The sequence below is a fragment of the Mesocricetus auratus genome, unplaced genomic scaffold, assembly GCF_017639785.1.
Source record: "Mesocricetus auratus isolate SY011 unplaced genomic scaffold, BCM_Maur_2.0 Super-Scaffold_4256, whole genome shotgun sequence".
NCBI lineage: Eukaryota > Metazoa > Chordata > Mammalia > Rodentia > Cricetidae > Mesocricetus > Mesocricetus auratus.
In genome coordinates, this window is record NW_024429182.1 from 43,021,045 (window position 1) to 43,036,839 (window position 15,795).

A 15,795-nucleotide genomic window follows, 5' to 3' on the forward strand; every position below is an offset into this window, starting at 1 on the left:
TAACATGTTCAAGAAGAAAATAATTTACCTATATCAAGGCTACCTATAGGGCCTCCACCCTTTGAGGGAGCTGCATCTGCACATATAAGTACAAATATACACACATGTATCATACACATATGCAATACACACATACACACAAAAATATAAGACTACCTAAAATTAACTTCGAACTGTATCTCTGGGGCACTATTTTCTTAGTAAAACACCATTTTGCTGTGATCAGCTGCCCAGAGAGCTATGATTGTTTCCCCATACAAACTGTGTTTCTTAGTTTCAGAAACAATGTAATTTTTTCTCAAATCCATCCCACACCATGTAGTCAAACAAAAATGCTATCTGGAAAGGCTTCCTTTTTCACATTCTATTTTGGATGTAGAAGATATTCTCTCTATATTGTCCTATTTGTTTAGCAAATGAAACATTTTTCTAATTCAGAAAGTGGGATATGATTTACATCATTGCTCTAAAACTCCAAGTTGTATCCATTGCTTCTTTAATAGTGTGCATATTTACCTCTCTAGAAAAGAACACACACTTTTTGTTTGTGTGTTTGTTTTTTGTTTTGGGAGATTTACTCAATAGTTATTTTAGATTCTTTTACTGAAGGCTGACGTTTCTTTGAAACATTAAAACACTAAGTGCTTCTAGAAAACACCACAGAAAAATTGCCTCACAAAAAATATAAAATAAATTTATATCTTTTCTTTCCTTTCTTTTGAGAAAGGACCTCATGTAGTCCAGGCTGGCCTCAGCCTCACTCTTTTGCTGATGGAGGAGAACCTCTGATCTTCCTGCATCCACTCTCCAGGTGTGGGATTACATTGTGCTCCACCATGACGGCTATCAAACAGTATTTTTACAGTATGGTAGCAGTGGCATCTGTGTTTACTTCTACTTTTCATCACCTGTTTTCATCTTCCTGTTTAAGACTGACTAGACAGCCACATACTGTGAAATTGCTCCAAATGACAGGACTGGTTGTGATTGTTCAACAAACACTTAGGATCCCTTCATGTGCAGACCAAAACAATATTAAAGCACACCTAATAACCTAGCAGGTATCTTGCAAATGAACTTGACAATTTGTTATTATTTGTGTAGAACTGGTGGTATCAGAGTCAGAAACAAATTATTAAACAATGAGGATTTGGTCCAAGTACCAAGATGCAGTAAATATTTTTGCATTATTTTGCATGTTGCATATGACCATGTTCATACAACACTGAGTGCACCTTGAGTATATTTATCCCCACAGCCACTCTCCTCCACTTTCATGTCCCTCCCCTTCCTGTTAATCCCCTTTGTTTCCCCCAAATAGTTTCCCTTCTACTTTCATGCCATCTGGACACATACAATTTTGTGAATCAATAACACATACAATTTTGTGAATCAATAAAAGGTGAAGAAAACCTTGAAGGAGGTTAGGTAAAGTCCATCACAAAGAAAAGTAGCAGAGAGATTTTATATAAGCCATCCCCAGTAAGTGACACTGCTAAATTAAAACAGACTCACAGTTTCAATTTCTTTGATATTTATTTTTAATAAAACAGCATACTTAAAGTGTGAAACAAATCTGAAGATGATTACAAGCTCCCTCCCCCATTACCTCCTAGTCTGGCTCTCATGACCCGCCCCTCCCAGCTCCTAACCTTGTAAATGTACAGCTGGCTCACTGAACTGAACATCCTCTGAGGGGTTTAGCTCAGGTCTAGATCTCAAGGTCAAGACCACAAATATTCTAGAAGCACCTAAATAAATTTAGGGAAATAGAATTCCAGTCCATTACAACACGAGCAAATGTATTAAGATATCACATTCCTGTAAATGCTGCTCTTCCGAGAAGCTTAAAGGTCCGGGGAGACATTACCTCACTTCTCCCATATCTTATGAGACAGTCAGTAGGAAGATCAACAAGGCTTTTTACAGGTCAGAGGAGCCTGTGATGGGGCCAAGCATGTTTCCAGAATCTACAGTCTGATAGCGTGAGAGCTGACCCTCTGCCCCATCTAACCACTTCATAATGCCTTAATGACTTGGTGCCCACTCAAGTGGACATGGCACCGAGGAAAAAGAGAGAGGGCTAGCTACGCACACTAAATACAGAGACGCTCAGACCTTGGGAACACTGACGCAGCTGACTTACCTGCTCTCTTGTCTAGGCATCGTCATTCCCAACATATCTGTGTTTAACTTTCAACTTTCACAAAAGAAGATGTGCCGGGCATAGCAATCTCTCTGTGTTGGTGAATTTCCAGATACAACCCCAGTTATTACTTTAGAAAAGAAAGGAGCTATATAAATGAGAACTGTGACTCCAAGTATATTAGACCACAAGTTCTCACAAGAAAGGAACCTTCTATGATAATCATAGTCTATTTCTTCTTCATTTAAAGAGACGAATGACACGTTCTGTTGGAGGTCAGAGCCATGGTAGAGACTGGTGCAAAACCCCGAGGGCTCCTCATAGTGTTGCATGCTGCTTTTTGCATGCTCTCTCGTTTCTCTTCTGAGTACTCTTTTCCCCATGTATCACCTTATTTCATTGTCATGGTCTCTTCTGATGCCATTCATCCATATGATGGCTTATATGGTGGTCAGCTTGACAGGATCCAGAATAACCTAGGAGTCAAGCCCCTGGGCATGTCTGATTGGGAGTTCCTATTATCAATGGAATGGTTTGATTTAGGACTGCGCCATTTCATGGCCTGGAGGTCCTGGACTGAATAAGGACTAAATGAGCATTCATCTCTCTACTTTCTGACTTGGGATGGCCAGCTCGGCCTCAAGCTTCTGCCCCTGTGATTTCTCCACTGTGAAGGGCTTTATCTTAAACTTTGAATAAAACAAACCCTCCATTGACTTGCTTTTGTCAGGTATGTTGTCATAGCAACAGCAAGGGTAACTAACACATCACACATCTGCCAACCCAGCTAATGCCATGGTGCCCAAGCTCTGGCACTTTCTTCCCCCACCACCCTCCAGTCAAATGGAGAAGAGTGGTAGAGACAATGGTCTGTTGAACTGAGTGTATTGGAGCTGATGAACCAAATAATGCAATAATGAGAAATTCAGCACTGCTGGAAGATTAAGAAGATGCTAAGGTGAGTTTCTTTGAAAAACAATCTGATGTTTGAGTAAGATGTGAACCCAGGGAGTTGAGCCTAAAGATATCACAGGCCATAGGCAGAACAGATGCAAAGGTTCAACGGTTAGGAAGAGTCCGACATATTCAGCAACTGACAAGCACATGCATTTCTTAAACATGGTTTTGTAAAATCAGCAATAAACAGGGCAAGTAAGCATTCCCTCCTTAATGGTACACAAATACAACAAGTGCTAAGAAATCTCGGAGACAGACGGTTAATGCATGCTGCTTTTTGCATGCTCTCTCCTCCTCTTCTGACTACTCCCCATGTATCACATTATCTCATTGTCATGGTCTCTTCTGACGTCATTCATCCATATGATGGCTAATATGGTGGTCAGCTTGACAGGATCTCACACAGACAGAACAGTGATAATCAGATGAAATAGATACTGCCGGCTTTACCATTGCAATGCACTTCCAATTGTGCCATCAGAGCTTTCCCACAATTAATGTGGGAAGTTAGGGCAGTTAGGACAAAGCACTTTTAAACCTATCCATGGAAAGCAGAGGTCTTGACCAGAAGAGGGCTTCCAGAGCCTTCCAACAACCATGAGCTGACTTGTTCTAAATTTCTCCCTCTCAGAAATAAAGTTGTTCCTACATGTAACTTTCCCAGTCCAAAGACCTATAAGAAACATTTCCATCAAAAAGCCTTTGCTATGCCATCATAGCCCTTCCTTCGCCCTTTTCTTTAAAACGCTATGATTATTTATTTTAATCATGTTTAATTTCAACTAATTTTGCTGGGGCAGGGGGGTAGCTCAGCAGATGAATGCACAAGCTCTGAATGCCTGATGGACTGAAGCTAAACTCTTGGAACACAGGTACAAAGTTGTAACACACACACACACACACACACACACACACACACACACACACACACAGCCCTCTACCTTGTAACCCCAGCTCTCCCACAGAGATGAGAAACACCACAAGACAAAAAGCATGTGGAAAGGTAACATGAAAACAAGCGAGACCCTGATTGGACAGGGTAGAAGGGAACTCCTGAGAAGCTTCTAATCTCTACATGTGCAGTGGCATGGGTACACAGAAATACACATTAATTTCTTTTAGAAAATATTTTTCTGGGGCTGGAGAGATGGCTCAGCAGTTAAGAGCACTGATTGCTCTTCTAAAGGTCCCAGGTCCAGTTACTCACACCCACATGGCCTCTCACAACGGTCTATAACTCCAATTCCAGGAGACCTGAGAACCATGACAAAAAAATCAATGTACATCAAAAGAAGAAGAAGGAAGAAGAGAAAATATTTTTCTGATAAGAAATATATGCCTTCATAAGTCACATATGATATAAATTAACAAGGCAAAGATAACTACTACTAACATTCACTGTATACAGTTTTATATTTATATTTACACATTGGGGACCTTCTATTTACACTTTTTATGGACTTAATTTTTCCATTACCAAAATGATGTGTCTTCATCATTTGTCATTTACTTATGGATTTGTGTATTGTAGGTAGCCTTGGATTCAGGATCCTTCTGCCTCAGCCTCCAAAGTGCTAGGACTGCACCACAGTACCCAGATTTTCTGAATGGTGACAGCTGTGTGTGTGTGTGTGTGTGTGTGTGTGTGTGTGTGTGTGTGTGTGTCCGTCCTTGCAGCCACATGGTGGCTCACAATCATTGGTAATTACAGGGGATACAACACATACTTCAGACATCCAGGGGTACCAGACATGCCCCTGGTACATCAAGCAAAAAAGTCATACACACAAAATAAAATAAATCTAAAAAAATTCTTAAAATATTATATTGCTCAAGAGGATCTCTGGCTCACTGGCTGCCTAGTGTGGGTTCCAATAGTAAAATATACTAAAGCCTGGCATAGTGGCACACATGTGTAATGCTAAGAGTTTGGGAGGATAAGACAGGAGAATCACAACTTTGAAGCTAGGCTGTTTTCTTTTTAACTTTATTTTATGTGCATTGTGTGAGGGTGTGTTGGATTCCTTGAAACTGGTGTTACAGACAGTTGTGAGCTGCCATGTAGGTACTGGGAATTGAACCCAGGTCCTCAGGAAGAACAGCTAGTACTCTTAACTGCTGAGCTATTGCTCCAGCCCCAAAGCTAGGCTAAGTTTTATAGTGAAGTTTCGTCTATGATATATAATCGTTGTCAGCTAGACTAGATTTAGAATTGCCATGGGAAAGCAAAAGCATTCACCAGAACCTGCAAGTGCAGGACACAAGCATATTATATTCAGTTTTCTCATAAATGTCATAATTTAATTGGTGGCCTAATTAGGAAAGGACAAAAGGCTTTCAGTAGTGAAGACTGAAAAGGTTCATGAGGTAATATAATTGCCGTATAAAACCTAAATAGTCAATTCCAATAAATATATGTTGACAGTGGCCTCTGCCCTCATTATTACTCATTCCAAACTCTCAAGGCTGACCAAACAACTAAAATAATGTGCTGAGTCCTTAGACTAGCTAGCAAAGGACCAGGCTGGAAGCACATTTCCACAAATTCCACCTGCAAGGCTAGATAACAGCTGGATATGTCCACTGGACTGCAACGCAGGGGCTGTTTTTACAATGAAAATAAAGGAAGGAACACATGAGTTGTTGACATTGGTTGACTACAACTAAGAGGAGCAGGACAATGTAAAGTCCTATGCCTTTAGGAATACAACAGTCTATAAGGAAAGGTGGTGATTGCAGTCCAGAAAATTAGGACTAACAACAGACTGGTATAGCCTTGCTGGTCAGCCATGCTGGGATTTAAGTCGGGGTCTGAATAAGAATATTTAGGAGTGTGAAACTGTGGGGTTGGTTTGGTTTTGTTTTGTTTTATGTTTGTCTGAAGTTGTTAATTTATTAACTTTCTTCATTTCTCCCTCTTCCTCGGCACCCCTATCTCCAAGTTCTTTAGCAACTAAAGTGAATTTGGGACATGTTAGAGCCTTTCTTTCATTATCACCACTCTCCTCCCCAACCAAGCTCAGTGTTTTCTCTCTGGCTTCGTCTTGCCATGCTGGGGGATGTCTTCTGTCAACAACTTCTATTTGAGAGAACTTACAGAAGGGCAACCAGCTTAAACAGAATCAGCTGTGTATAGTTGAGGTGAGATAGACCTGAACCTCCTTGTTTTGACATACAAGAGGCTGTTGTGTGTAGGTGGTGGGGAACCAATCCCAAGCACTGCCTGAAGACCTTAGATGAACTGTAGGTCACCAGATCACTTGAGGGAGCCGCTAGTCCAACAACTGGATAGTTTACACTCAACATCTCTTCCCCTTTTCAACCTGTTTACTGCTAATCTTGCAAACAGAAAATTCTCAGATGCAGTTACCTCAAATATCATTATGTATACTTTTCTGCATGGCTCATTATACTGATGGGTGTGTGTGTGTGTGTATACATATATTGTTCAGGGTTGTTTTGAAAGCTAACTTGAACTTTGAAACATCTAACTGCACCCCCAAATCCTTACCTTCAGTAAAGAGTTCACAAGGGAATCATTAGACACAGCTTTCTGAGGGGGTTTTAATTTTTTAGCTGTCTGCTTTGGAAGTGCCTCTATCTATGATAACTGGTCCCTTCTCATAGACAGTGCATCCTAGAGTTTGTCTTCTGTGACTTTACAAGTCTTAAAATCCCCTCAGCTTTCCCTTTCAAGACTCAGGGGCTGTCATCTTTTTCATGGTGATAGAAGCAAACCTGGGTCCTCAATCTTACTCCTCAGCTCTGACCTATCTTGTGCCATGCTTAGTCCTCCACAGGAAAGGCATTCATACTCTCCAAGAGATAGCTTTTGGTAGAGGTTCTGATGCCAACCCATCCACATCAAAGGCAAACAGAAGGTTTCAAAAGCTGAATGCAAAAGAATGGCCCCTATATCTGAGGTTTACATAACAATCACTTATTTAAAAGTTTGCAAAAGAGAAAGTCACAAAGAGGACAAAAACACTCAATTTCCCAAATTAAATCCATTGCTTGAACATTTAGTGTACTCCTTATAATATTCTTTCCCCATACTTCTACGAGTACTATTTCCTGCTATATATGTTTGCATTCTCTCTTTTGAAATTTGATAAGGCTCTATTTTCTTATATTACTAGGATACAGATGTTGCAATAGTTAGAAATGGTTTGTATTTGTTTGCTTGTATATTCCCAGCTGCTACTTGGTACATTTAGTGGTTTTCTTTAATATGGCTCCTTATAATTTGTTTACTCAATATTCCACTGGTAGAGAATTATTTTATTAAATTTTTGAAGCAATTAAACCTTCTACAATGGACATTTGGGAAGGAATGTTTTTCCTAAGTATTTCTTTAGAATAAACTCCCAGACTTTAAATTTCTAGGTATTAAATTTCTAGGTAGTATTTTAACACTCTCAGAAAGGTTGCACAGATTTTCATTTCCACTCACAGAAATACCTAATTGTTAAATCTTCAATATTCAAACACATGTTCAAGTAATTATGTTAGCAGGAAAAATAACACCACCATGTTGTTTGATTGCTTTTTTATGGCTGTAATACAAGTGCTCGATCCTTTTCTTTTTATGGACCCCAAAACATTGCCTGCATACTTTTATGCTATTTACCTTACTTTCATTGATGATGAAACTACTAAAACATTAACATACTGCACTTTGGTAATGTCTGTAAGATTCTCCCTCATTCTCGGGCCTTGGGCATCTGTGAAAGAACCTCTCCGGTAAATTATATTAGATATGAAGTACACATACATTATTTAATAGAGCATTATCATTTTTTTAGTTCTCTGTGACCTCTTTTTCCTAGTCCACTCACTCTGCCCTAAATGAGGTTGGGACAACATGATCCAAACTTGACAGGAGAACAGCAGCAGTATTGCAAGGTCTTGAGTGGAACTCATTGACATTTCTGATTTGCTTGAGATCATAATTGTTTAACAGCTTACTGTTCAATCTAAGATGGTGACTATATCATTATTAAGTGCTTTTAGACACACATAGAATTTGATAGACAACAGTACCAAAAAAGGAATGATAAACAATAAATACTAGAAGAGACTGCACAGAGTCCTCACAGTCTTCCCACTGGTAGGACAATATGTGAACCATCCAAGGAGATTCTACACACTGAGATTTTAGAAAGTCAGCAATACTAGGTAACTGAGGTGACTAGGTAACTAACAGAAAAGAAATGCACACCTGAGTCAGAAGTCAACCTCATTTGTCGTCATGGAGGTCAAGTAAGACTGAGACAAATGGCACAATGACTCCTCTGTCCCACCATGTTTGCAAGAAATCAAAACTACTTCTCATGAGAAGCAGGCCTGGGAGCCACTGCCTAAATAAGAAGCTGCAATAAGATCCTTAAGACAACAAGACCCTGTCAGTTGTAGAACGTATCTGAACTCAGTTTAGAAAATGAACTGCTGAATTGCTTCAAACCAAGTTTAACTTTAGAAAGAACTACTAATCACAACACCGCAATCTACTAAAATTGAGAGTTAGAAGAGCCTTTAGGATTCACCACGTTGGAATCCTTCAATGTTTTCTCATGTAAGGTTGTCAATGTACCATGGTATAATGGGAGAAATAACACAAACTTAGGGTTACTATAGCCTGTTAAACATATTCTGACTTTAGAAGTGTTTAAAATATGCCTTATAATGCTATTTAGTAAAACTGAAAGAACATGTATTGAAAGAATGACTTATCGATGTCCATAGATTCTATTTGCTCAGTTTTGGATTTGACATGACTAAGGCAATAAGGGAATGAAGAAAGAATAGACTCATAGACACACACAGAGCAAAGTGGGCATGGGGTGGACTGTGTTCTCAAATAAAGATGCAAAAATGACCTGAAAACTCAGTGCATTTATTATATACTGCTGAGCAAGGAGACAGTGTATTGTACATAGTTGTACGAGGAGGTAGATTAACTACTCTCTGTGGGAGGTCTCTGGAGGAGAGCAGATACAGGTTGTAGTCATCCAGAAGGAGGAACAGTGGTTGATAGCTTCCACATACACTAGTGTTAGTTACTTAGACTAGGCTTTGTCATTCCCTTGGGTCTGAGGCATTGGGATCCTTGACCTGGCTGTGCTCATGTCAATAACTCACATTCACTTAGGACTTCCTCTGCCACACCCAGTGTCAATTACTTCTGCAGTCCTCATCTGAATGATTCAAGACCCAAAGAGTCTCCATTGACATCACCACCAGCTATCCTGGGATTTACACCCGCAGGCCAGAATTTTACACATGGTGGGGGACACCTAAGGAATTATAGAGCTTTATATGGTGTTTTTGATGAGAATTTATAGTTAAACAATTACTCTTTTAGTTAGCGAAATGAAGGAAGTGTGTTGGAAAATTCAAATAAATTATTTTGGGCAATAGTAAGACACACAGGCACTTTTAAAAAGTGAATTCTTCACATTGACACATTTGCACAAGAATACTGGTAATTTTTGAAGCCAGAAGATGGACAGACAGAATTCACCTACTCCTCTCTGCTAGTTTATGTCTAAGAAGTTAAGAAAAAAAGTTATATGACATTGTGACTAAAAATTAAAGAGTCTAAAAAGAAAGAAAAATATGGCTTTATCTAGTACTAGAGGCCCTCTCTCTGGCTTGGATTCTAGTCCAAGAAATGCCAAAGGAAAAGAAGAGAGAGCATGTGATTCATAAACATTTCATTTTTCTTTAACGGATTATCTTACGAAAATGTCTTCTGCTAATTTACATCGTGTTTCCAGAAGTACCTTCCATAAGCTGGGGTCTAGATCAGGATCTGCAGATGTGCATGTCACCGCTCCTGTGACCAGCACTACATGGCACAGGTTGCTGCCATTCCTTTAATTATTTCTGTTCTTTGGCTTGGAAGGACTGGAGCTAATTAGTCAGGTCTTGTTCTCCCCCACCCCATGGACAAGTGGAGACATGCTCAGAAGGCTTCTCCCAGAAGCTTGGCTTTCTGTGCTCAGCTTGCACTGTCATCGGAAGATCTATTGCTTTAATACTCGAGAGTGTTTGTCTGTATTCGAAACAGACATCAGGCCTGTGACACCACACACCTGGTGCATCAGAAATCCACTCAGACATGACAGTAATGAACAGACTCGAGGCTGGAAGCAGGCAGGAGGACGAGAGTTTCCTAGCGTGGCGCACAGGTTCACAGGGACATATGCAAGGGATATGCAGAGCAATTACTGTACTTTGCAAAGATGACAGTTTTTAATGATGCCATTATTTATTACACTGTGTGTTTTTCGATGACAGAAGGACTCTCACCTTCTAGGTGACCTCAGTGTTCACTCTCTCTCTCTCTTCTCTCTCTGTATATACACATATACACACACAAAACAGATATAATATCAAGTATATGATTTTTGCTATCCTTTCCCCCCCAAATTAAAACTAAACAGTTCCTAATACACAGTAGGTATATATGCAGTAAAGATTTATTACAATTCATGTTTTATACATTGAACACTGTAGGGGTATATGGATGTAAATGAAGACGTTTATAGAAACAAGTATATGTAAATTCTGTATTATCACACTGGTAATTTATTTATTCATTTGGTTTGGTGATGGGGATTGCTTAGTTGATTTTTGAGGTAGGATCTTATATATCCCAGCCAGGCACCAACTCGTTATGTGCCTGAGGATAACCTTGGACTTTTTAACTCCACCTCCTCAATCCTGGTACTGTAGGCATGCACCACCATTATCTGGGTTTTGTAATTCCAGCTATCAAACATTAGGATTCACTCATGCTAAGGAATGGTTCTATGTCTGAGTTCCATCCCCAGGGCCCCCACCGATATTTGAAAAGCATGAGTATGCTAGCATTAACTGGGTCCACATTCTAGTAGGGATAACTTCACCACAGAGTCTCAAGTTCTCTGGAACAGGTCAAAGCCCAAGATCCTCTCCCAAGTTGTTTCTCTTGTTTGTTGTTTATTTTTTAGAAGCCAGTGACAACTAAGATACTACAGGTTACATTTAATGCAAATTTTCATCAAAAGAAAACAAGGTTGGGATTACATATCAGTAGTTTGGTGTTTGCCTGGTAATCATGTGGCCCCAAACCAAAAACCAAAACAAACAAACAAACAAAACAACAAAAAACAAAACAAAAACAAAACCCAGTCAACCAAACAAACCAGCAAAACCTAAGGAGCCAGATGCCTAAAGAGGACTTTTGTAAAAATGGCTTTTAAGTTTATTAATAATTTAATTTACTCTTCAGAGCAGAAAGGAGGGGAACGGATGTTTTAAACTTATAAAACAAAACAGAACTGCAAACCTTTGTGGGTGGTTTAGAGATGTAGTGACTGGAAGAACAGCTAAGGAACTCTGCAGGACTGATAAATTCCAGATAACACTAACTGAAGAGAGAAATACAAGTGACAAGAACTAGTTCTTAGCCACAGTGAGAGCAGAGAGTACCCACTCTCACACAACTCCAGGGGGCGCCATTCACACAGAATGGGATGATGTCATTTGATAGAGCCTAGTCCAGTATGACATGTGCTGATAAAAAGGGAAATTTGAACACAGACACTAACAGAAGGAAGACACAGGAAGAAGCCATCTCAAGCCAGGGGATGCTGGGCCCACCATCTGTTAGGTGAGGGGCCTGGAGTCTTTCTTTCTTGGCACCTCCAGAGGAAGCATGGCCAGGCAACTGCATCTTCAACATCTACCCTTCAGAACCGTGAAACAATCGATTTCTGTTGTTAAGCCACACAAGTTTTGGCAGTTTGTTACAGCAGTCCTGAGACTTAGGATACCAAAGCAGAGATCCGCCACAGATCCATGGTGCAATTCTTTCCATTTTTGTACATGTTTTAAATTTCCAAAAGTTTTTTGTTTTTTTAAGAAGCTTTGTGCACAATCTCAGAAACATGAATAATTCAACTGTACTCTGCCATCGTTCTCTTGAGGAAACATCCACAGACAAAAGTATCTCTAATATCCAAAATACAGCTGGTCCTGTCTCCAGCCCGAGTCTAATTTCACATCTGTAATTCCTTTTCGAGGAATCGCTGGTAAATCTCCCAAACAAGGCGCCAGCAAGCTCCACTATGTCTCCTGGCTCTTTCGGGTTCCCAGCCACCAACCACCTCTCTCAAGCGTACTTGAAGGCAGCCTCATGGTGCCTGAGAAATCCACACAGGAGACAAGACAGAGAGAGGGGGATCTTTCTGTACTGAGCCACGACGAAGCCCTTTGAATTTGTTCTTTGCCCAAACAAGAATGGCCTCCTATACAGTAGGCCATATAGGCGGCATTTAGCACCCAGTAGGCAGGCTAAGAAGAAATATGTCATGAAGGACATTAAATAACCCCATAATCACATCTAAAGGCTAAGTAAACCAGGCTACTGCAAATACTAAAATGGATAACAAAAGCAGTCAGCATTTTCCAAACCATATGCTTGTAAATGGTATTCTGCGGGGAACCAATTAAAACTATGGGATACTTAGAACACAGACATATGGAACAAAACAGGGCAACTTATCTTGTCACTTCAGTGCTTGCTCAGTTCATCTATTAGTGAGATGCAATACCAAATTATTAGTACAAATAAATGCTATCTTAATTATCAACACCAAAAGGCAATGGCGGGGCTTAAAGCCTCTTCCTGGGTGGTAGTGTTACTACTCTTAAAAGGGAGGGGGTCTACAGTCTCCAAGGAGCCACATGAAATTCCAGTCATGTTAAATATCAGAAATATAATTATTAAGGCAAATATTTGAGCAGACTAGGTCTCTGTTTTCTCCTCTGGTGCAATAGAAAAACAACAATACTTTATGAAATTCACATGGTTCCCAGTGAAACCACTTAAGAAGTGTACATGGAGAAAGCAAACAGGGATGTATGATGCCGGAGTAGGCCAAGAGTGATGTTTATCGCTACCGGACAGGAGATGTGCAGGTCATCCCATGGAAGCAGTCAGAAGACTGATCTCAACGGCCATTGAGTTAAGATTTAACAAAGGATTACTACTTTCCCATGACATTAAAAAAATAAACCAGAAGACTTAAGAATCTGTGATCCATTCACAAATCAGCCTAATAGGTAAAAGATAGCCAACATTCTTCATCCAGTTACTAGAGCTTCATTTGCCATTATCAGTCAACTTAGAATTAACATTAAGGGACCCAGACATATAAATTCTAATAAGATGGCCCAAACATAATTAAAATAATGCTAGGAATGGCAGTCTTGAGCAATACCATAGAGAATTCACCAAATACTAAAAGAGATGGACGTATTTCATATACTTGTGAAGATGTACAATTGGCTAATAAACATACAAAAAATGGTCAATATGCTTAGCCATCAGTCAAACACAGGTCAAAAACACTGAGATTCCATTTCACCCCAGTCTACACAGCTATGAAGAAATCAAGAAATGCTGATGAGGGAGGGCTAAGAAAAGAACCCTTATAGCACTGATGGGGAATATAAATTAGTGCAGACACCATGAATGTCAACACAGTGGTCCATCCAAAATTGAAAACTGGAATTGTGTTATGGTCCAGCCATACCACTCCTGGCTACATATGAAAAGGAATCTAAGTCAGATCTAAGTCAGTGGAGCACAGAGGTAGCCTGGGTACAATAGCCAAGTTATAGAATTAACCTCACTGCCCCTCAGCAGATGAATGGACAAAAAATGTGACCATGTATACAAATATATGAGTTTATTTGGACATTAATAAGAACAAAGTGATTATATCATTTTTAGACAAAGGACATCACTGGAGAATATCATGTCAAGGAATAAAACAAGTCTGGGTGGTGGTGGTTCATACCCTCAGCATTCAGGAGGCAGACGCAGATTGATCTCTGTGAGTTTGAGGCCAGCCTGGTCTACGATACATGTTCCAGAGCAGCCAGGGCTACACAGAGAAACCCTGTCTTGAAAGACAAAACAAGCAAGCAAGCAAACAAAAAGAAATAAAATAAGACTCAGAAAGGCAAATGTCTTCCCTAGACTTAAAACTGTAGCACAGAAGGGGAAGTCTATTTGGGAAGAGCAGGGGACCAGCAGGGGACAGAAGTGGGGGAGAACAGGTCATGAGCCGGTGAATAAGATCCAAAGTTTGTGATAAACATGCACGAGAATATCATCAGGAAACACAGTATTTTGCACTAATAATAGATATGAGCTAATGATAAAGAAGATATTAGAGAGAGGAGAAAAAACAGGTCTTAGAGCGAAGGATTCTACTGCTTGTCATTGAAGAAATCGGTGTAGTACATGACTGTGGGGAGCTACATTAGCAGTAATGAGCACCAAGCATCAATAACAAATCATAATACAGAGTTTTCACATGTGTACAACCTACTGTTTAGCCAATGATCCCTCCTCAATGGACTGTTTAAAAGTCTGTGCTCTTGGTCCTCCCCCACATACCAATGTATTTCAAGACAGCACCTGGTATGTCTATGCAGATCCACTTTTTTAGACTTCAAGTTGTCTTTCTACCCTGAATTCCTTCTGTTTGTCTTACCTATGAACCATGACTCTTTTGCAGGGTCCAGACCCAAAGCCTTCTGCCCACTGATAGGTAGCCCTTGACCAAGGAGGTGCTACCCAGCTGGCATCTCCTAACCAAAAATGTCACTGTTGCTCAGTATTCTCCAGTTCCAGAGGTTTCTGAACTATAAAGGACGTCATCATACCTGCTACACGGGGTTTGCATTTTAGTTATCTCTTTGAGTTCAAGACTTTGCTGTTCTATGCACATGGTAGTTAAGAACTCACTTTAGAAGTGAGTAAATGGCAACTGTGGCATGAGAGCTCTCCCATCACTCAAGAAACACCATCCCTAACCTTCTCCCTTTCCTATCGGTGTCCCTCTGACAAACTTGAGAAACTAGCATCCCGGAGGCACAGGGTCCTTTCTGCTACATCTAACAGACAGATCTAGGTTCAGGCCTGGGTGCTTCTGTGTTGAACATCTCCCTCCCCAGGTAAATACAAGACAGCAAAATTAAGATTCATGCTTCTAGCTTACTATGGTAGAAAATTCTGTTGCCTGTGAACAGAAGAAAACATTCCACAAACTTGCTTTCCAGAGAATGGATGCAATCTAGCACAGAGGGACAGTCCTGGGTTTTAGAAGAAAACAAATTGAATGGGAAACAACAGAAATAAAAACATACAATGAATACTTAGAACTCAAAATCTCTGTGGATGTGACTGAGGAGAATTGTAGGGAGCTGTGAAAGATATGTGTACAGTACAAGGAATGGTGTGCTACACCAGGGAACGTAAAGGCACCTTGTGGCATGACCCATTACCCAGGGAGGGACTGGCAATCTGCCCTCCTGACCAAAGCTCCACTGCCACATGAGGCTCTTTCCCACGATTTCTCCATACAAGTCACAGACAACACTGATTCTGTGTGTAAATCAGTACAGTTTCACATGTCTTTCCTTACTGTGGCTTGTTCTTCTACTTGAGCTACCAAGATGCACCTATCACACTGCTGTGGGGATATTGCAAGCACTACCCAACACCTCCCCATCAGTATTAGTAGAATTAACAGAGACAATCTGCCTGTGGCAATCATTCTAACTCTTCTGTGTCAACATTGCCTCTACCCCAGAATGGCACTCTATACACTGGATTTAAAATAACCACA

General features: G+C 40.2%; 1 protein-coding gene across 12 annotated transcripts in view; it reads right to left on the bottom strand.

The window, feature by feature from the left end:
- The window catches only part of Prune2 (prune homolog 2 with BCH domain), a 254,327-nt gene that overhangs the window by 211,816 nt on the left and 26,716 nt on the right, over positions 1-15,795 (bottom strand). The gene's annotated exons all lie outside the window — the stretch shown is intronic.